This window comes from Protopterus annectens, chromosome 1.part1, assembly GCF_019279795.1.
Source record: "Protopterus annectens isolate FY-2018-M chromosome 1.part1, PAN1.0, whole genome shotgun sequence".
NCBI lineage: Eukaryota > Metazoa > Chordata > Ceratodontiformes > Protopteridae > Protopterus > Protopterus annectens.
The window spans coordinates 838,744,240-838,766,049 of record NC_056726.1 but is presented as its reverse complement, the minus strand read 5'-3'; positions in this window follow the sequence as shown (position 1 = coordinate 838,766,049).

Sequence of the window (21,810 nt, the reverse complement as noted above, 5' to 3'; positions counted from 1 at the left end):
ACAGTCTTCTCCATTAATGTGCATAGAACATAGACATAGTTTGAGAATGTCCTAGCCTGTTGTATGCCTTTGTCAGGTGTGTAGTGATTGACATTTACCTTGACATACCTTAATTTTATTTGTGTGCTTATTTATGTATTATTTATTTATATGAGATGGGCAGTATAAAGATATTTAAGCCACTTATTTTGTTAATCAAAGCCAACTGTGCTTCGCCCTACATTTGAGTATTTACTTATGTGGTTGCCCAACAGGTAGTGCACTTACCTTTGGTGCTGGAAGACCAGAAAAAGTATGGGTTCCATTCACATTGCATTTGATTGGATGGTTGACACTGCAGTGCAGCATGGGGGGGGGGGTCTTGCTCTTGCTGCATTATTAAGTGTTTTGTACTTTGGATGAGACCTAGGTTCTATCTACTTATATTACTAGTAGCTCAGGTAGAGGTGAAAGATCCCACTGCACTATTGAAAGGAGTAGGGGAAGTTCCTCAATGCCCTGGCCACAATTTCTATAGTAATATAAATACCACCTTGCGTCTCCCCAAAAAAGAGGCCACTAGGGTAGTGGGTATGTTATCTGGTGCTGGACTCTTTTCATCCACACCCCAGGCAATTTGTCAAAGATTATAATAACAGTATTTGAAAAACACATAGGAAAATGTAGAGCATGTCAAGTATTCTAAAAGGCATTAGACTACAAATAAAATAAATAATTGGTATACACTATATATATATATATATATATATATATATATATATATATATATATATATATATATATATATATATATATATATATCATAGGAAGTTACTAGGCTGTTCCACTTTCTTGCTTCTACCCCGGTAGTCAACTAACCAGACTGCGCCCCCCCCCCCCTTCTGCAAATTCCTGGATCCGCCACTGAATGTGGAACTGCAAAATATGTGACAACATTGCACTCTACTGGCCCAGTGAAGCATGTTATGACCCTTTCATATTAGAATTTGGCTCCAGTGCGTCTGGATGAAGGTTTCATGCCCATTGTTTTAAGGCTAAAGTTTATGACCAGAGATTAGATGTGGAATGTGCTTTATTGCTCTAGTTTCTGTTAGAATATACATGTGGAATGTATTCTATTGCTGTAAGTTTCTGGGCAGGTGTAGGATTGCTAAATAATGCAGTTTATGGCCTGAGAACTCAGACCAGGTGTTAAGATGATGCAATATGAATACTGGGAAAACCTAAGTGTCAAAAAATGATGTAATTTTGAGAGGGCCTTAGAGACATGTTTGTTAGTAATGTTTAAATACTATTTTTCACAAGAGACTGAAAGAAGCATTTTGATTTTAGACATCTAACTCAGAATGCTGCCTTATGCTCACATGTAAGGTTTAGCACTGTTTTTTCTTGTAGGAATAGTTAAAGCTAGTAACATTAATTATGTATTTTTCTTTGAAATCAGACCTGTCCTACTGTATTATTTTAAGTTTCTGTGTGATCTCTGAACTCTTAGATATATTTGTGGTGCAGTAGTTTTGTCTTGTGTTTTATTTATATATTATTAAATATTTAAAAAAACTTTCCCTGTGGCTGGTTTGTGTAGAGATAAGCTCTAGAGTACATTGCATATTTATAGAGGTTATTGTAATAGGCAACTCTAAAGTAAGCCTTGACTGTTAGTCATACTACCATTGGATTATAATATTGCACAGTAATAATTGGACAAACTTTTAAGGGCCTTTTAGTAGCTGATATTATTAGTTGGGTGGTGGCAGTAATTACTACCGCATAGTCTGGGTAAAGGGGCACAGCTGAAGAATGTGTGTCAGCCTTTCCCAGGAGTGTCTGTGAAGTTGTATAAATACTTATCTCAAAGTGTGTGTGTGTGGTGTGTCAGCTAATTGGCAGGAACATGAAGCACTGGTTGAACAGAGAGGGTACTGGAGATTTTATCTTGCCCAGCTAGGATGAGACCTGGACCCTATAGCTGTGCCACTGGGGCGTCTTACTGGGGACTTGGTGAGCAAGGGAGCAACCAGCCCCAGACTGACTATGATCTCTGTGTGCATTTAAGCAAAATTGTACTTTACTGTGTGTATTAGTTATCCTTTAGTTGTCGCCTCACAGTAAGATGCCGTCCGGTTCGATTCTCAGCTAGAGCGTCTTCTGCATGGAGACATGCGTGAATGGGCGTACCTTTGTTGAAGGTTGTGCATCAGGCCTGGCAAGTCGATATGTAAAAATCAACTGCCAATCATTAGCGGACCGGAGTTCCGCTGTGGTGACCCCTAACCGGGAAAAGCCAAAAGACACAAACAAATTAGTTATCCTTTCCTCTCTTCTAGGAGATAACCTCCCTGGTGTTAGTGGTGAGGATTGAGGCTCCTTGATTGCAGGGCCAGTGCACGGTCATCACAAGTGTTTGGCAGTGGTGGGATCTACTTCACATACTAATTGGCTTGTAGTGGTGTGGGTAGAGCAAATTCCTGTAGCTTATGTACAGTGATCTCTAAAATTGTTTTGTACTGTAAAACAGCCACGCAGTGTATACTCAGAGTTCAGATCACAATTCTTTTATTTCTTTTGTTAGCTTAGTATTAGTCAGGGTGAGCTGGCAGCATGTCAGCAGAGGAATACGGAAAGCTGATAAGGAGCCAGCTGGCAGAGATGTGCCAGGCTAGGGGACTGGTGCATGGAAACCTGACTTAAGCAGACCTGATTGCAGCCTTGGTTACAGCTGCATCAGAAAACAGCAGCCTGGAGGACAATCAGACTGACAGTGGAGATACAATATCCTCAGAGAATGGACAGCTCAACCTTTCTGCAGTTGCCTTAAAAATCCAGCTGGAGCTAAAGAGACTTGAGTTGGAGGCCGGGGGTATGGAACTAGATGCAGCTGAGAAAATGAGGAGTCTACAACCTGAGGAAATGAACGGCAGAGGAGGCATGAGGGAAATACTGACTCTTCGCCAAAGTCATGGAGGTAATGGGGAAGGGAGTAATCGGACCCCAGAAGCATAAAAGGTCATTAAATTACTTCCACAGTTTAAAGAGGGGGATAATTCTGATAGCTTCATTCATATGTTTGAGCAGGTATGTAAACAGTATGAAGTTGAACAAGGGCTCTGTGTACAGTTCCTGACCTCCTTACTCCATGGTAAAGCTGTAACTTCTTTAGCAAAAATGCATGACACTGACTGTTTTGATTATACTGCTATAAAATGACATTTATTAGAATGTTTTAAGTTAACACCTGAAATGTATAGGAAAAAGTTTTGTGAGCATAGATACAAGGCAGATGAAAATGTATGTGAATATGTTGTTGAACTGAGCACTTATTTTCATATCTGGGTGAGTGGATGTCAGGTCACCACTTTTGAAGGGCTGGTAGACCTTTTGGTAAGGGAACAAGCCCTTAGCACTTTGCCTGAGGGCATGAGGATCTGGTTAGCTGATAAACAGTGTGCTACTTCAGAGGAGATGGGGAAGAAGGGAGACCTATACCTAGCAAGCAAGGCAGCCCTGCACAGGAAAGGGACCCCCAGTACTGCTCATGGGACTAAAAGAACCCATGGTGGGCAGCACAGACTGCCCCAACAGAATCCGCCAGTAGCAGGGGAAGCCACTAGTCCAGGTACATGTCCAGGAGCTATGGTTAAATGTTTTGAATGCAACCAGTAGGGCCATGTGGCATACAGATGTCCATGGAGGCAAGGTGGGGAAACAAAGTTGAGGGAGCCAGTAAGTGGGAAAGACAAAATGCCAACAGTGGGTTGTCTTGAGACAACAGGGGTATGGAACTACCATCCTGCAGATGTCCTGAGAGGGAAGGATTTGGATGAGGCAGTACTATGTACTTATGCAGTTACATGCAGTAAGGCTAGAAGACAAGCATGTGGGTCTGGTAGCCTGGGGGAGACCCAGACAGACTGCATACTTGCAGCCAGGACTGCTGATGTGGTTACTTCAGGGAGTGTGCTACGCTGTAGCAGTGAGACTGAATGTGAGTCACAGCTGCTTGTGGATACTGATGTTCCCTTGGACAGGGTAACTGCAAATGTAGAGATGAGTAGTAGTACCCAGGCTGACAGTGAGGCACCACTATCAGAGGATGCCAGACTTCCTGTGGAAGGGGAGTTGGGAAGGGTTACAAGGAGAGGCTTGAGACAAGCTCAGCTCTCAGACCCTACATTGCAAGGCCTAAGGCAGGTAGCTAGGGAGGCACCTTATTCTCAAGGGAAGGGGGAATCTGTATACTGGAACAAAGGGTTACTGTACAGAGAGTGGACCCCTGAGGGAGTGCTAGAAGGTGAGAGAGTACAGCAGCTGGTAGTGCCTAGAGCTTACCATCTGGCACTTCTAGCCATAGCCCATGATATTCCCTTTGCAGGTCATGTGGGCATAAAACGTACAAAGAGGCATATTATGCAAAACTTCTATTGGCCTGGAATTTCCAGAGATGTAACAGGGTACAGCAGGATCTGTGAGCAGTGCCAAAAGGTAGGAGACAAGGTGAGAGCTCCTTTGATGCCTTTGCCTGTGATTGTGGAGCCATTTCAGAGGGTAGCTATGGATATTGTGGGTCCTCTGAGTACCTCAAGTTCCACAAGGAAAAAGTGTATCCTAGTGATTGTAAATTATGCTACACGATACCCTGAGGCAGTGGCTTTGTCCTCCATTGAGGCAGACAAGGTGGCAAATGCTTTGCTAGAGATTTTCAGCAGGGTAGGTTTCCCAAAGGAAATACTGTCTGACAGAGGTACCAATTTTATATCAGACCTGCTGGCTTGTCTGTGGAAGTCCTGTGGGGTGACGCACATGAAGACCACCCCCTACCATCCCCAGACTAATGGTCTTGTTGAGAGGTTAAACTCTACAATCAAGTCCATACTACAGGCATTTGCAGATCAGTTTAAGAGGGAGTGAGACAAATATTTGCCCCATCTGGTGTTTGGTTACAGAGAGGTTCCCCCAGGAATCCACAGGGTTTTCACCCTTTGAGTTGCTGTATGGGCATAGGGTGAGGGGACCTCTAGATTTAATTTGAGATGAGTGGGAAGGTGAGTGTGAGTCTCACAAGAAGTCTGTTGTGGCATATGTCCTGAACCTCAGGACAAGGTTCAGGGAACTCCTAGGCCTGGCCCAGGAGAACCTGGCAGAAACCCATCAACCGAAAAAGGTGTGGTATGACAGGAATGCTCGAGCTAGAGAGTATGCTGTAGGGCAGCAGGTGATGGTTCTCATTCCTGTCAGACACAACAAGTTGCAGGCAGCTTGGAAGGGACCCTACAAGGTGGTAAGAAAGGTAAGTGATGTTAACTACATGGTGGAAGTGCTAGGCAGATGGCAGGGGCACAAATTGTACCATGTTAACATGATGAAACCTTACCGTGATAGGGAGGCCCTTGTGCTGAGCATTTGCAGTGGATTGCAGGAGGAGTCTGAGAGAGATTGTGTGACTGATATCCTCAGTGAGGCTCGGGCTGACACCTTTGTGGAAGGGGTAGCAATGTCCCAGCAGCTATCTCCTACCCAGGTTTGAGAAATCCAAGCAGTGTTGCAGGAATTTGGGGGCATGTTCACTGGAAACCACTGAGCACCCACCTGGTGCAGCACCAGGTGGATACAGACCCCAAAGGCCTAGCAAGCAGGCCCCTTATAAGGTACCTGAGAGTCAAACAGACTCTGAGGGAGGAGGTACAGGAGATGTTGGAACTAGGGGTGATTCCAGAGTCCAACAGTCCCCAGGCCTCACCACTGGTGTTGATGCCAAAGAAGGATGGCAGCACCAGGTTCTGTGTGGATTACAGGAAATTAAATAGTCACACAGAGTGAGATGCTTACCCCATGCCTAGGACAGATGAGGCCCTAGAGCAGCTGGGTGGGGCTAAGTATCTTACAACCATTGATCTTACCAAGGGTTACTGGCAGGTGCCCTTGACTCCCAGTGCTAGACAGAAGTCAGCCTTTGTGACTAAGTTTGGCTTGTACAAGTTCACAAAGATACCCTTTGGGATGAAGAATGCCCCAGCAACTTTCCAGAGGCTGGTGGATAATATCGTAGCAGGAGCAGGAGGGTTTGCTCTTGCTTACCTAGATGCTATTGCCATCTACAGCCATTCCTGGCAAGAGCATCTTCAGCATGTCAGGGAGGTGCTGGACAGACTACAGAAGGCAGGGTTGACCATTAAGCTGAGCAAATGTCAGGTGGGTATGGCAGAGGTCTCCTACCTAGGACATAGAGTGGGGAGTGGTAAAATAAGGCCAAAACTTGCCAAAGTGGAAGTTATTCAGGCATGGCCTTCACCTGTTACCAAAAAGCAGGTGAGGGCATTCTTGGAGACAGCAGGGTACTACAGAAAGTTCGTTCCCAATTATAGTACCAAAGCTGCTCTCCTCACAGACCTGACCAGGAAGAACAGGCCAGATAAGGTAGTGTGGACCCCAGCATGTGAGCAGGCATTTCAGAAGCTTAAGGAAGCTTTGGGAGGACCCCCTGTGTTAGCCAGTCCAGACTACAGCAAAGACTTTGTTGTGCAGGAGGCTGCTTCAAACTATGGGGTGGGGGCTGTACATAGCCAGATTTCTTCAGAGGAAGAAGAGTACCCAGTGGTTTATCTCAGTCGTAGGATCCAACCCAGGGAGGAATGCTATGCAGCGGTAGAAAAGGAATGTCTAGCCATACTGTGGGCACTACACAAACTTCAGCCTTATCTGTATGGAAGAAAATTCACTGTGATGACAGATCACAACCCTCTAACATGGTTAAACAGAGCCAGTCAGCAAAATGCCACATTGCTAAGATGGAGTCTGGGGTTGCAAGCATATGATATGTCAGTGCATCACTGCAGTGGGAGTAGCAATGCCAATGCAAATGGGCTCTCAAGACAGGGAATGGGGTGAGGTACACCCAGATAGACCTGACACTCTCAAGCAATGTTTCTCAAGGGGCACTTGAAAAACTTGCTTGAGTTCCCCGGTGGGGGGGGGGGGGATAAGATGTGACAATTGGGGAGAGATGGGTGAAGGCTGCCAGCCTAGTCAAATAGAATTTGATATATATTCTGGCATTTGTAAATAAATGTAAAATACAGGCATGTTTTCTTGAGTTTAAAAGATTACTGTGAAATGTGGAACTGCAAAATATATGACAACATTGCACTCTACTGGCCCAGTGAAGCATGTTGTGACCCTTTCATATTAGAATTTGGCTCCAGTGCATCTGGATGAAGGTTTCATGCCCATTGTTTTAAGGCTAAAGTTTATGACAAGAACTTAGATGTGGAATGTGCTTTATTGCTAACTGTGGTGGTGGTGCTACAGTAGCGTTGTCACCTCACAGTAAGACGTTGTCCTGTTCGATTCTCAGCTAGAGCGTCTTCTGTGTTGAGACATGCGTGAATGGGCATATCTTTGTTGAAGGTTGTGCGTCAGGGCCAGCAACTCGGAATGTAAAAATCTACTGCCAATCATTAGCGGACCGGTGTTCCACTGTGGCGACCCCTAACCGGGAAAAGCCGAAAGACACAACAAAAATGTGCTTTATTGCTCTAGTTTCTGTTAGAATATACATGAGTAATGTCTTCTATTGTTGTACGTTTCTGGGCAGGTGTTAGATTGCTAAATAATGCAGTTTGTGGCCTGAGAACTCAGACCAGGTGTTAAGATGATGCAGTATGAATACTAAGAAAACCTAAGTGTCAAAAATGATGCAATTTGGGAGGGCCTTAGAGACATGTTTGTTAGTAATGTTAAAATACTATTTCTCACAAGAGACTGAAATAAGCATTTTGACTCTGGACATCTAACTCAGCACTCTGCCTTATGCTCACATGTAAGTTTTAACACTGCAATTTCTTGTAGGAATAGTTAAAGCTAGTAAGATTAATTAGGTATTTTTCTTTGAAATCAGACTTGTCCTACAGTATTATTTTAAGTTTCTGTGTGATCTCTGAACTTTTAGATATCTCTGTGGTGTAGTAGTTTTGTCTTGTGTTTTAATTATTTATTATTAAACATTTAAAAACCTTTACCTGTGGCTGGTTTATGTAGAGATAAGCTCTAGAGTGCATTGCATATTTATAGAGGTTATTGTAATAGGCCACTCTAAAGTAAGCCTTGACTGTTAGTCATACTACCATTGGAGTATAATATTGCACAGTAATAATTGGACACCCTTTTAAGGGCCTTTTAGTAGCTGATATTATTAGTTGGGTGGTGGCATTCATTATTACCATATAGTCTGGGTAAAGGGGCACAGCTGGAGAATCTGTGTCAGCCTTTCCCAGGAGTGCCTGTGAAGTTGTATAAATACTTATCTCAGAGTGTGTGTGTGTGTGTGTGTGTGTGTGTGTGTGTGTGTGTGTGTGTGTGTGTGTGTGTGTGTGTGTGTGTGTGTGTGTGGTGTCAGCTACTTGGCAGGGACACAAAGCACTGGTTGGACAGAGAGGGTACTGGAGGTTTTAGCTTGCCCAGCTAGGCTGAGACCTGGACCCTATAGCTGTGCCAGTGGGGAGTCTTATTGGGGACCTGGTGAGCAAGGGAGCAACCAGCCCCAGACTGACTGTGATCTCTGTGTGCACTTAAGGGAAATTGTACTTTACTGTGTGTATTAGTTATCCTTTCCTCTCTTCTATGAGACAACCTCCCTGGTGTTAGTGGTGAGGATTGAGGCTCCTTGATTGCTGGGCCAGGGCACAGTTGTCACACTTGCCTAGACAGTTGACCATGCCAAGACAATTGTGTAAGGCTTGGACATTGTCTGGAGCTGGCATCTCAAGAATAGCTGTTTGCTTGGAAGTATCTGGTCATAAACCTGAACTGGTAAACAAATGACCAACATAAGTAACTTCATGTAGCCTTAACTTGCACTTCTGATGATTCAGCTTAAGATTCACTTCACGTGCTCTTTCTAGAACTTTCTTGAGGTTTCTATCATGTTCGACTTCACCATTGCCTCCTACTAGAATATCATCTACTATAATATCACATGGATAGCTAGAAAAAATTTGCTCCATTGCATGCCAAAAGACTTCACTGGCAGAATTTATTCCAATGGCATTCTCAGAAATCTGTATCTCCCAAATGGCATACCAAATGTAGTTAGCAATGAAGATTTTCAGTCAAGCAAAATTTTCCAAAATTAATTCTTTGCATCTAAGGCATTTGGCATGAGGACAGCAACCTCTTTGAATGTGCGCATTGGATTTTGAGGTCTTTTAAATGACTTGTTTAAGTCTCTTGGATCAATACATATTCTGATATCATCTGAGCTTTTCTTATGAACTACTACCATGGAAGATACCCACTTGGTTCTTCTACTGGACAAATTACTCGTATCTGCACCATTTTGTTGCTCTGTTCTGCATAGCTACTGGAAATATCCTCACTGGTCTGATAATTCGGCTAACCTCTGGGTATAACTTCATAGAGTACACAAGTGGTAGTTTTCCTAGTTTGTCTGCAGAAATATCAGCATACTCAGAAAAATGTGTTTGGGTGAAAACTGAGCTGTTGTCATTCAAGCTTACATGGTGATCTTCTTTGTGAAATGAAAGCAGTCCCATTTTCAAACTGTCTCTGAGGCCTAATAATGACTGTGCGTGCCTCTCAGCTACATAAAACTGCAAGTCATAGCTGTTTCCAGGAAGGTAACATGAAAGCACTACTGAGCCTTTGGTTTGAATTTCTTCACCGCCATAAGCAACGAATGTCACACACTTTGTCAAATCAAATTGTTCTGCAGCTCTTACTCTTGCAAATGTTTCTGCTGACATAACATTTTACTTTGAGCTCTACAGGACTTCCATTAATCTGAACAGTACAGAAGATTTCATTCTTTGCCCACAGATCTACTAATTTGACTGTTTCACCAAGCACAGACACACCATCAACATAAAAAGTAGGGTCGCAGCTTTCTAATTGATCAGCATGCCTCTTTTTGTGCTCTCTGTTAATAAAAGAATGTGCCTTGCTTGATTTACAAAATCTTTTGAAATGATTCCACTTATTGCAAGGATGGCACTGCTGACCAAAAGTTAAACATTTTTCTTGTTTGGGTTTGTGGTTTCCACCACAGTTATGACAGTTGACTATGAGGCTACCTACAGGTTTTGTTGAGTCACCCCTGTGCTTTACTGCGTGTACCCTAGGCCTTGTTGAAGTAGCTCTGAATATTGCCTTAGCTCAAGGTATGGGTGCCACACCCTTTATCCTCTATCTGTTAAACTCATGCTGCATATTATCTACACGAGTTACAGAAGGTTCTGGAAGATTTGCTCTCAGATTTGTAAGCATACTCGTGTGCCATTTTGTAAGCTCATATATCTGACAAATCTCAATGGCCTTATTTAACATTAAATCACTGTCTTGAAGTAAAATCTTTCTATCTGTGTTATTAATACCACACACACACACACACACACACAAGCCTGTCTTCTATTGACTCATCTCTCAAATCACCAAATCTGCATGTTTTAGCCTTGTTTCTCAAGTTGGTTATATATGCTGCAAAAGTTTCACCAGGCTTTTGAGCTCTTCTATAAAATAAGTGCCTTTCCATTGTAATATTTGTTTGGGGTTACACATTTCTCTAAATGTACATTTTAAGCACTAAGTTCTTCCCACATTTCAGACTGTACCACATTATGGCAGTTCTCTCCCTTCCCTGCAAACACAGCAGGTGCATACACAAATAACGCTCTCTTTCAATGGCTTCTGAACCAGCTAAGTTAAGCAGAATAAATGCCTTTGTACGTGTGTCTTTGTCAGAAAATATTGTATGAAAACATGTATATTTATGTATGAAAATATTGTATTCCTGCTCAAACACTCTCCAGTTCTGTGCAATACTGTTTTCAAACACAACTGATGTCAGTCTGCAAAATCCTTCTGCCATGCCCACAAAATATAGTAAAACACAATGCAATCTTGGCCATTGTAATTATGTACAAACATGCACGCACACCAGGTACTTGTAATAATATTCAAATGCACAATAAACTCTTCAAAAGACTGTAGTCTGTAAAATATTATTTGAAATGACTGTACTTTGCACTGTAATACTGCACACACTTGCCAGCACTTTGCACACTTCTGATACTACAAATAGCTTTAGTTAATATGAAAAAGTAGCACATAGCGAACAAATGCAGTAATTTTCCCTTTTTATACATTTTATACAATTTGGATATTGTTTCAAACATTTTCAAAATTATTTTGAATATTTTTATCAATATGTTGCAATTGTGGACATTTCTTTTAATAAAAAAATTTGTTTTGAGCATTCTGAATGCTTAGTTTTATATTTGTAGAGAAAGAAATAACTTAAACGAGTTTTAGTACGTGGAATTTGTTTCTGACCTGTTTGTGAGTCATTTGAGCAGCTGCGATGATCCACTACTATATATTCCTCCATTTCTAACCAGTTGCCTCATGGCAGTAACACTGGATCCCACTTCTAACACCATGTCACTCATCTTGAACATATTAAGAAGACGATGAGGCTTGTGTGTTCATTTAAGAATGTTTATTGCATGCAAACACATCAGGATGGATGGCAGGAACATTGAACTTAAATGAACTACCTAATTAACTGACTGATTACATAATTGCATGCTTTCACTCTGGCTGCTCACTCAAAATGGCACTCTTGCTTGCACGTGCTCAGTACTTATATGCACATGCCTACTGACTGAAATGCTTCTTAAATGTATATCACACACTCTGATCTACAGAATACCAGTCCAGTTTCTTATTTGTGCTTTCATAAAATTAATGCAGTCTATTCCTTCCAGCTTTTCTGGTATAGCTGAAAATCTCAAGTTTTCCCTGCATGCTGTGTTATCTAATTCTATTATTTTTGAAACATCTCTTCCTGAGCAGTCTCACATTCAGCCAACCTTTTCTTTATTTCACCCTCTGATATTTGCAGCTTTATCATCTCATCTGAATACCTGTTTAAAGCTTCTTCCATTTGTATGGCCTTTTGTTGTTGTGTCAATATATATTTAGAGCATTTAAATATTAAGCTGGTCTAGGCTATATTTTGATTCTAAGACAAACTGAACCAATATATATTTGTATGGATACCAACTTTAATTAATCAAATGATGCTACATTTGGGGTGATAAATTATAGTATGCTTGGGACCTTATAGCTAATGAGCTAATATTGTTCATTAATTTAAGTATACTATTATGTCAACTATGATATATAGTCTATGAGCAAAATACAGAGGGTGCTTATATAGTTGACCCATAGTTAGCTGATTTTTATAAATCAGCACTATAGAATAAGATTGTATTTCTACTAATAGCTTTCACAAGTCCATACTTTATATTTATAGGATTGTCTTGATACTATAGGTTAAACTTAACACTAATTATTCATCTGGAAATATTCATATTGGCTCTGTTAATATAGCCTCATGAGTGGGTGTGACCCTATATTTTGATTAGACCAATTGGTCTCTATATATTGAATGGGCGCTATGTGAAGTTACTTTTTTAAGACTTTATGACCCTACAGATTTTATAAGAGGTGTACTCAGCACTGGATAAAGAAAGCTGGACTCAGCAAGGCTTTACAAAAAATATGCATATTGGGATTGCATGATATAAATCTCTATAAATAGAAATAAGACCTCTAAGGAGTATTGGATTTATATTAAAGTGATACAATTCACAACCTAGGCTGATATTGTCCAAACTTTGATGCCAGGGGCTGATATTGTCCAATAATAAAATAAATATGGGGGTCTTTTATTTGACTTAACAAACTTGGCTCACTCAATATGGATATTTCTAATTTGCTAAGGAGGCTTTCCTCTGATCGAGAAGACTTAGCAATTTTTGGTATTGGGATGGACCAAATATCAGAAAATGGGACCACACCAGTCAATAAGGAGGATAGTTGTGAAGCACTTTTTGCTACTTTAACTAAACATATGAGATCTCTCAGAAATAATGTTTGGCATTAGAAGTTATATAGTGAAAGGTGTCCCACCAAGAGGCTTAAGAATTAGAATACAGCCAATGGTGAATAATCCAGATGATGCCCTTCTCCAACAATGGAGAGATGCTCAACACAAAGCTAGAATGCATTTTGTAGAAATACTGATTGGGTTCCATGATAGGACCGTAGATGCTGAAATTGCAGCGATTACTAAAATAAGTGAACAAATTAAGGAATATGAGGGTTAGTCTACATACATATCTTGTCTTAAAAATTTGAGTATAGAACTAACTAACTTAGAAACACAACTTAAAGAAAGGAAAAAGAAAACAATTCCTGAGAGATGTGTCAGACTATGAAAAAGGGGACCCCTTTTCTAAAGATAGGGACAAACATGTTAGGTTTTCACAACCATACAGGAATTCTGCTAAAAGAAAGCGCCCAAGATCAATACTTAAGAAATCTGCTATATCAGATACATCAGGGGAAGATTCTTCCTCTGGGTATGATACAGATACATCAGCATCCACAGGCTCACCAGCACAAAAGAGAAGGAATTCTAGTAACCCTTTGGAGTTAAACCAAAAAGGAGGGGGTGTAGAAAACACAGGAAATGTAGAGAATATGGAGGGACTTTTTCAGTTGTTCATGCAGAAACAAATAAATGGGAATGTGTTAAATATTTCATCTAGCCCCCTCTCCTCCTTGGATGAAATTATTTTTAATAAAGGCTTATCATACATACCCGGCTCTTTTGTGTCAGAAGAATATTTTGCTAACGATGTGGTTGAGTTCTGCAGTATTCTTAATTTGAAAATATTTTTTCAGGAAAAAGAAACAATTGATGTTCAAGACCACTTTAGATATTACAAGTCTACTTTTTCACCCCCAATGAATCACAATGTATTATTATTTCAAAACTCTACCCTTAGAGATCTTCATTTCAATTCCAGAAATAGTCAGGTCAGGGCCAGTAATGTAACCAAGCAAGATATGCTGTGGTAGTGCAAGACTGGAAGCAGTATGATACGGAAGCTAACAAACAATTGGCAGATGGCAGGTACTTTGTGCATCTTACATACAACCCTACTAAACATTTTCAGAAACAGATAGATGAGTTTCTTTCATTAGCTGTAAAAGAGGGAATCATTACTGAAAACACTAAGAAACAACTTACGATTGTGGACCCCAGCAATCAATATATATACTTTCTACCAAAAATACACAAAAACCTGCATAACCACCCTGGGTGACCGATAGTATCTGGAAGAGGATCTATGACTGAGCCACTTTCCCAATATCTAACTAGATATTTAAAACCTTTACTCAAATGGGTGAGGGCTCGATTGAAAGATACCACAGAATTCTTACAGATCATCTCTGAAATGCAACTAGAAGCTGATTGGATACTCTGTACCTTAGATGTGAAAGCTCTATATACTAATATTCCACATTGGGCTGGAATTGAAGCACTAGAATACTGGTTATATAGGTCGGAGTTATACCCACCAGGTTTTAACACTCTTCTTCTTGGTCTTACTGAGCATGTACTTACCAAAAATGTATTTTTCTATCATAACACGTTATCTACGGGTCTATATTGAAGCATTGAGCGCTTAAAAGAGGGAACGATGTTTCACTGACACATTTTCAGCGAAAGCTGAAAATGTCGACACCACAGAACAGCAATTTCTTTCCTAGGGAAAGAAATTACTGTTCCAACCAAAAAAAAAAAAACATTAAGCACTTCCAAACACATACACACATACCCTAACCCTAATTGTACCACCCCAAAAAACAGTAAGCAACTGAATACACATATGCACGTAACCCAACCATATATCTAACAGAAAAAAAAAGTAAACATTTTAAAGCATATGCACTTACCTTAACCCACACCCTAACCCTAAGGTCAGTAACTCTTGCACATTTATGTTAACAGTTCCAAACACATACTCACTTACCTTAACCTTAATTCTACCCCACCAAAACAAAAGTAAACAGCTGACAACACATACACACGTAACTCAACCATACATCTAATGTAAAAAAATAAAAAACAGTAAACACTTTCATAGATATGCATTTACCTTAACCCGCACCCTAACCCTAAGGTCAGTAACTGTCGCACATTCATGCTCGGGAGCTATACCGGACAAGGGACCACACTACAGTGTAGAACATGGCAAAGCAACAAAGCAGTCAAGCGATTTCTTTCCCAGGGAAAGAATTTGCTGAACAGCCGCTTCTCTGTTTTGCCTGTTTGCTCTTTATGTGTCAACAAAAACGCATTCGACAAAATGTGTTTTCATAGTTCTAATAGGAACCATTATCTACAGATTAAAGGTACAGCTATGGGTGCTTCCTTTGCCCCTATATATGCTGATATATGTATGGCATATATAGAGGAACAAATTATATATGATAGCTCCCATAACCTGTATATAGAACAGATAGACATTTGGAAAAGATATTTAGATGATTGCTGGATGGCATGGAGATCGGATGAGGGACATCTGGCAGAATTCATTGAATATCTGAATGAAAATAAATGGGGAATTGAATTTATGGTGAACCATGACAAAAAAAGGATTACTTTCTTGGATGTGATGGTAACTAAAGCTTCAGATAACACCTTAACAACAGAAGTATACCATAAATTCCCTGAATATAATTCCCTTCTCCATGCCTCCAGCTATCATCCCCCACATATATGTAAAAAATATTCCTAAATCTCAATATATGAGGGTGAAACGTATATGCTCAGAGGATGACTCATATCTGCATTTCAGAGATGACCTGACCAAATGTTTTAGAGAAAGGGGTTATAAAACAGGTCATATTACACAAGCCAGAAATATGGTTAATGGAATGGATAGAGATAAACTCCTACAATATCAAACTAAGATGGACACATCTAAAGGTAAACTTAGGCTTGTGACAACTTATGGTGGAAACACTGGGGCACTAATTGATAGTGTGCAATGAAACTGGAACATCCTTAGGGCTGACAATAAACTTTCTGGATTATTAGGAGATGAATGTCAATTTTCCTTCAGAAATGGAAAAAAAATTGGCGTCCTTCTTTAACCATTATAAGCAAGGACAGTATAAACAAAAAAATAGGTTACAAAGCTGTTAAATAAAAATAAAGATTACAACACAGGAGGCTCAGATGCAAAAGTTTACTAGTGTACACCAGGAGGCAAAAAACGTACAAGTACAGAATTTTGTCTGACATGATACAGGAAGTATACAATTCTTATAGTTTCTACTTTCTAGTTTGTGCCCACCTTTCTGACGTGGTTAGTCACAGGGCACCTACATCACTATGGTTAACAACATCCTATTCATAAAGATTGCTGATGTTACATATTTTAAAAACGTTTTCCCTTGGGAATAATATAGCCTTGCAAAGCACCTAGTCAGTTATAATGTTTTTCTGTAAATGTTACTCCTTCAAGGTTTCAGGCCTGCTTGAATACAATATCTGGTTCAGTCTTGTAATACACTTCTTTGTTCTTCTTGCAACATTCTCCCAACAGCTGCGTCTTATCTTGATAACATTTACAAGGCCAATTGTCCCAAAGGAAGGAGAAGAAGATTTTCAATGCTTTATACATTTAATTTCCTGACCCAGCAGATAATCATTAATGAAAAACATAAGCTTGCTGAGCTGGCTACTGCCAGGGTCAGAGTTCAAATACACTGCAGTTCCAAAGCTTCAAGCAATTACATGTAAAATCATTCTTATTGCCATATTAATAATAGAATAAAATGCATTATACACTATTTGCTTTTTAACTAGCACTTTATATATGTTCAAATACATATTTTTCTAACATTTTCCTCCCTTTTAATACTTTTATTCTATTCTGAAATATAAACAATGTCATTTTGTCTCCTAGCCTTCCCCTTTAAGGACTTTCAACCAGGTAAGTCATTTAGTTTATACTTCAGAAAGAATTTCATCTGAAATTAATTTTTCTAACTCAATGTCTTGGTACAAAGTTTCAGTTACAGATATATCAGTAACATCTTTGATTAATCTTTTCATGCAGGGAATCCCACAACAGACACATGCTCCTAATAGGAGCAGACCTACACAAATAGCAATCAAGATGTTCATTAGGATAGAGCCCCACCCACCAAACAGATTCTGGAAAAAGTTCGACAGTGGGTTTGGGCCTGGTTCAGTCATGGCCGACACCTGCTGTATTACCTCTAGGTGGTCATTAATTTCATGTCGATTGTCTGGTATATATGCACAGCATTCTTCTTTGATAAGCGCGCACGTACCACCTCTTGCCGCTAGGGTGAAGTCAAGAGCCATTCGATTTTGTAGCACAACAGTTCTCATTGCATTCAGTTCATCAGTCACTAGTTCGAGAGCAGAAAAAGTTGCATTACTCATTACTTCGAGAAGTTTCGACAGCTTTCTCAACTCCCAGATTGATTTGACTGCTCCATATGCTGGAAGTATTCCAGCCCAGGATATTACACTGTCACTCAAGTCCATATGAGTCAATTTTTCTTTATTCTTTACTGAATGATGGTCTTTCCAACCAGCTTCAATTTGTCCCACTGGATTTACAGGTTTTCCGATTGGACCTTCAGGTTTCCGGGCTACATCTCTCACATTTCGTATCTTACCCAGAGGTAATTCTGCAGTATATCTTATAGCCGGAACCAGATAACCCAAAAAACAACTGCCGGACCAATTCTCAGGTAGCCATTTGTATGCCTTTTTCCCACAAACAAAATAACAGTTTTCTACTTTAGTACTTATGCGGGTTAATTCTGCATGAAACATTTTCTTGTCTATAATAGACAGTTGTTTATGTAAAACAGGATTTCTCTGCACTTCACTTAATGTTGTTTTCATTAAACTCAAATATGAATCATAATTCGTATTACAAACAGTGCCTCTATCTTTAACTTTAATGTAACATTTATAAGATATGGTTATATTACAGTTACTCCATCCCACTTGAAGTGTATCATTCTTATAGAAACATACAATTCCCTTCTGTGTGATAGGCAAATACAATGCGATTTTGTCTTGTGATCTTACAGATCCTGTATCAAAAAGTAAATTCTCCCAAGTCTCATTTATCCCCAAGGGGACAGCGGACATTAACAGTCCTCCATATGCTGTTGGTATAGCAGTACAAACCCAGCAATTTGAAATGTTCATAGTCCCTACATATACACGCTTCATAGCTAGGTATGTGTTAAAGTTCGGATGCCAGTCTATAGACAGTTCATCACGTCTCTCCACTTTCACTTGTGTGGTTACATGTAGGAAAAACCACAACAAAAGGAAGGTCATCACAATCATAGTCATTAAATGCATAGTCAACAAGATGATTAAACAACATCTTTGGGGTTGATCTGTATTTTTACTCGTTTTGCTCTTGGCCATCCTGCCTTTGTTGTGTATCAGTCACAAAATGTTTATCAAGTTAAAAATTCTTTACCGGTTTACAGTGCGTCAGATGGACCCAGGACGTCCTCTCAGCAACTTTGACTGCAGTAGGCGTTGCCAACAGTACCTGGTATGGTCCTTCCCACTTTGGACTCGCCCAATTCTTCCTCTTCGTAACTTTCAGCCACACCCAGGTCCCCGGAGTCAGCACTGCTTCCAACGGTCTGGTCTGTCTTTTATCTGAAAAAGAGTTCAACTGCAAAACAGTTTTATTTGTTAACAGTTTTTTCATGTAGCTAGCTAATGAGCTGTCAGCCTCTAGTTCTGCAGGCATGAGAGCTTTCCACTGCGGCACATAATATGCCCTTCCAAATATCATTTCAAAGGGAGTCAAACCCTTTACATTTGGAACTGTTCTCATATTCAGCAGTGCCAAAGGCAGACAGCAAATCCAGTTTTTTCTGTGTCTCGCTCACTAGCTTCCTCAATTTGTTTTTTAGAATTCCATTGTACCTTTCCACCAGTCCTGCAGACTGTGGGTGGTAAGCACAATGATTCTTTAAGGAGATTCCAAAGAATCACCCAAGCTGGTGGATCATCTGATTAACAAAATGTGTCCCATTGTCACTATAAATCCTTTCCGGTATGCAAAATCTAGGAATTATTTCTTTTACTAGGGCTTTTGCCACTGTTGCTGCATCCGGATTTTTAGTTGGAAAAGCTTCTACCCATTTAGAAAACATATCTATAATTACTAAACAGTATTTTTTCCCTTCACATTTATTCAACTCTATGAAATCCATACAAATAGTGTGGAACGGATATGGTGGTGTAGGAAAACTCCCTTGCTTGGGTTTGAATGCCCCTTGTGCATGATGTTTGTTACAAGTATGGCATGCTGCACAAATTTTTTTTGTATAATTTATGAATCCGTATGTTTGGAATATTCGATTTACTAACTGTACCATCCCCCCCTGTTGAGACATGGCACTGCCCATGGCTCAACAAAGCTGCATGTCTAAATAAATTAGACAGTAATATTGTTTTTTTCTCTTTGGAGACATACAGTCCATTTTCAAGGATTGCACCTCGTTTCTCCCATTTTTGTTTCTCTGCTTTTGTAGTTAGTGTCTGCATTGTTTTTAACATTTCTAGATCTAAAATCTCAGAGGGTTGTAATTCCTTGGTTAAAAGTAAATTTTCTGAGTCTGAGGCTACTTGCTTTGCAGCTGCATCAGCTTTTGCATTTCCTTTTGAAGTTCTATCCTGTTGTTTTGTATGAGCTAAACATTTACAAATAGCTACTTTAGTAGGTAACTGAATAGAATCTAATAGGTTCAAAATAAGTTGCGCATGATTAATCGGTTTACCATTAGATGTTATCATTCCCCTATTTTTCCATTGTTGCGCAAAAACATGCACTGTAGAGAAAGCATACTGACTGTCAGTATATACGTTCACACATTTATCTTTCGCTAGAGTGCAAGCTCGTGTTAAAGCTATCAATTCTGCTGCTTGAGCAGATAGGTTATGCTGTAAAGGTTGGGCTTCTAAGATCTCTGTATCTGTAACTACTGCATACCCCACTAGATTTTTTCCTGTAGGACCCCTTCTGCACGAGCAATCCACGTAAAATGTCACCTCAGCATCATCCAAGTGCATATCAGTGAGATCTTGTCTGGGCAAAGTTGTTTGCTCAATTTCCTGCAGGCAGCTGTGCGACATGCCATCCACAGGGGTTGGAAGTAACGTTGACGGGTTTAATGTTGTACAACGTTCAATTACCATATGAGGTTGGCTCAGCAGTATGGTCATACATGAAAGATGTCTAGCAGGAGAAAGATATGCTATTTTTTCTTGCAGTAAAATTATCGCGACTGCATGAGGCACTCTCAATGTGAGAGGGTGGAATAACACCACTGAGGCTGAAGCCTGTACTGCCATTGCAGCTGCGACCACTGCTTGCACACAGTGAGGCAACGACCGTGCCACTGGGTCTAACTGTGATGAATAGTAAGCTATGGGGCGTTGCTTATCCCCATGCTGTTGCATCAGAACTGACGTCATATATCCCTGTTTACAATCTATGGTCTGAAAGAATCATTTGTGGTAATTCGGAAGTCCTAAAACTAATTAAGAAGCTATCAATTGTTTTAGTCTGCAGAAAGCTGTTTCTGCTTCGGGTGTCCATTGTAATAAATATTGTGCTGCCATTGGTGTTTTATATATTAAATCAGCCAGTGGAGCAGATTCTAAAGCATAGTTTGATATCCAGCTTCGACAAAAATTAGTTGTTCCCAAGAAGGACATCATTTCCTTCTTGGTTGCTGGTTTGGGTGCTTGTAAAATTGCTGTTTTTCTGTCTTCGTCTAATATTCTACCTTCATTGGATATTACATATCCTAGGTATCTAACCTGTTTTTTCCAAAGTTGTAACTTACTTTTGTTTACTTTATGTCCCTGTGCTGCTAAAAATTTCAATAACGCTATAGTATCCTCCCTGCATTGATGCTGGGTGGGGGCTGCTAGCAAGATGTCATCTACATAAAGCAGAATCTTACTACCTCCTGGTGGGGTAAACCCTGCCAGGTTGCTAGCCATTTCTTGTGCAAATATTGTTGGGCTTTCACAATATCCATGTGGTAGCCGAGTATAGGTATACCTTTTACCCTGAAATGTAAATGCAAACCAATACTGGCTATCAGGATGTATAGGTATTGAAAAGAAAGCATTGCTTATGTCTACTACAGTGAAATATTTTTGTTGCAGTTTTAAATCGTTCAACAAGGTGTGTGGATCTGGCACCGTAGGTGCTCTAGGTATTATTGCATTGTTTACAGCTTGTAAATCCTGTACCATCCGCCATTCCCCGTTTGCTTTTTAACAGGAAATAGAGGGGTATTACATGGTGAATCAAGAGATTCTACCAGTACTCCTTCCTTGAGTAATGCTGCTATTATAGGCTTGATTCCTTGCTCTGCATCTTTCCTCAAGGGGTATTGTCTTTTTTGTGGTCTAAATGCTGATTTTGGTGTAATAGTAACTGGTCCTGCTGTTCGAATAAGTCCTACATCTGATTTGCCTGCTGACCAAAGAATCTCTGGTATATCACACAAGGCTTTTTCTTCTTCTTCTAATAAGACCGCTAATCAGCTGTCTTCACTAGTTTGTAAGTGTACAGCTGGATGTGTCTGTGTTAGCCAATTCAATTTCGGTTTTTGTATTCCCTGCTCTGATAATTCTAAATCAGTTTGTTTTTCCCATCCTGTTACTTTTTCTCCTAAGTCTGCCCAATGTCCTTCAAGGATGCATCTGCAGTCATCACATATGGGTTGTCCTGCCTCAGGCAGCCCTTCAGTCGGCCGGATTCCAAAGTCTGGGTCTGGCCTCGGCTGATGTCGCATTTTCCCCAATGTCAGAGCGTCTGGGGTATAAAAGCATCAGCC